This window comes from Cryptomeria japonica, chromosome 3 (assembly GCF_030272615.1).
Source record: "Cryptomeria japonica chromosome 3, Sugi_1.0, whole genome shotgun sequence".
In the NCBI taxonomy this organism is placed as follows: domain Eukaryota; kingdom Viridiplantae; phylum Streptophyta; class Pinopsida; order Cupressales; family Cupressaceae; genus Cryptomeria; species Cryptomeria japonica.
Genome location: NC_081407.1, coordinates 245554511 through 245556828, shown reverse-complemented (window position 1 = coordinate 245556828; position 2318 = coordinate 245554511).

The following is a 2318-nucleotide window of genomic DNA, read 5'->3' as shown; positions in this document are numbered from 1 at the left end:
TGGGAGTTCATAATTAGGAGGAAGGACATAGGAAGGAGGTGAGGAAGGTGATAAATGGTATGTGGTGGTACACTGATACACAGTGGAGTCAAGGAAAATACTATGGGGAAAGACAATAGTAGCAAAAAGAATAATGGTGGAAGGAGAGATGAGGTAGACGTACAAAGCAAAGAAGTACTTGTAGCATTATTAACTATCAACTTGGAAGATCTCCAATCCACGTGGCTTATTGATGACTATATTACGAATCATATTAGTTAGTTGTGGATGGTTTTCATCATCAGCTAAACTAATAATCTCAATAATCAATTCTTAGTGTGAAGCACAACTTGATCATGAGCATAATCTTGATTATCATCAAAGTGGTCCTTAACCTAAGCTTTGGGATAGGTTTTGGTTTTGTTGGATTAGGCAATCATGGTAGGATTTAGGTGAATACTCCTTAATATAAAACTAGGATTATGAATAGCTTGTGTCACATTCACTAGATGGAAACCTAAAAATCAATAATTAACTTTCAAATTTATTTATCCAAAATATTAGTACTATATTAGATCTAAAATTAAAATCTTAATGTGATAGTTAAAGGAGGGTAGAGAGGGAAAAATAAATATTAAATAATGAAGCTCAAAACCTAAATAAAATGTATAAATAAAACAATAATGAAAACCTAAAAGCCCTAGCAAGATCTATAAAATGCTAATGCAATTTAAAAACACATATATGAAATCCTAAAACAATAAAAGTACAAATCTTAAAGCAAAACCCTAGAGTGGTGTAATATTTGTTAGGCTAATAATAAATATACAAAAAAATAATCTTTCACTATATTTAATCTAAGTTTCTACAACATGACAAATACAATTGGCATAAATAAACCTAGATTAATTATTTTTAGCCATAAGAGTGATGATTAAATAATTATTAGTATTTTGGGAAAATAATGTGAAGAATAGGCGTACTTCGTTTCACAACTCATGCATATGAAAGATTTGATGTAGCCTAGATTCTAATGATAAGACATAAAAATTGGTATCTTTATTCTATGTACCACTTAGAAATCTATTTAGGTCTATGGTTGTTCTTTGGATCAATCTCATGGATTTGGGCCCCTTTTGGAGGCACATATTCGATCTATCACTCTTGAATCTACCTTACCACACTACACACTTATGCTTTTCAATTCATATTTAAGTTTCCTACTTAGTAATTGTTAAGGGCTAGTAGTACTTAAAAATACCTTAGGTGTATTGTTGAATTTGCCGGGTCAAGTTCTCCCGAGTTAATCCCCATAATGGGTCAAATTTATGATAAGAGAAATGAGTGAAGATAATAGTCTCCCATTGTATAAGTACTTTGTGAATGTAGGTTCAAGTTCCTTTTAGTGATCCAAATCAAAAGATTCTTGTAATGAATGCTGCTGGAATGTGAATGGTTATATAATAAATATTTGTTATGATCAAATGATCTTAGGTTGCTAAATGAATGCACATTGATTATTTTTAAATATCACAACATATCAATAAATCACACAAAATATGTACCAAATTGGCCCATGACGAGAAATAAATGGGCAAGAGTACAACATTTGAAGTTAAAAATTTAAAATTTAAGGGTTAGATTCACATAGGAGGGATCAATCTCATACTTGTAGCATTGACTTGGAACAAAGGAGCAACAAAATCAAGATACAAAATGCATGTCAGACACGATGAACAATAATAAGCCTAATAAATGTCAAACATATTGAAATATATACGAATATAAATAAAATATAATTGAATTTATAAAAATACATAAAAGTAGAAATAAATGAATGATCAAATTAACCAAACTTCACATTTGTAAATATATAATCATACTAAACCTTTCCATCAATATAAACCCCAAACTAAATTTAAAATATAAATATAATAAAATATGTGAATTTCTTCGTTACAAATACAAACCATCTATCTAAACTTGACTAAAATTAAACCCTTAAGATAGAAACTACCCAACTTTAAATTTCAATCAAAATGAAAAATTCTAAATTTAAAAAAAAAACTCCTCCCCACATAAAAATAACATTTTACATGTAAAAGGAAAATTAAGAGCTAATATTCTCTTTCTCTAATACGTCCAAAAATAATTGACCATTTCAACTTTTGAGAGCAAACTTAGCCGCTAAACAATCCCCTCCAAAAACTTCTAGTAATTTCCTCCATTCTCTGTCCAATCGTGACATAGTCTATGCAAAAAAAAACAACAAAGTTTATCATAATTAATGTTAATATCTTAATATCTTAAAAAATACATTGAACAGTGGTTTGAATTTT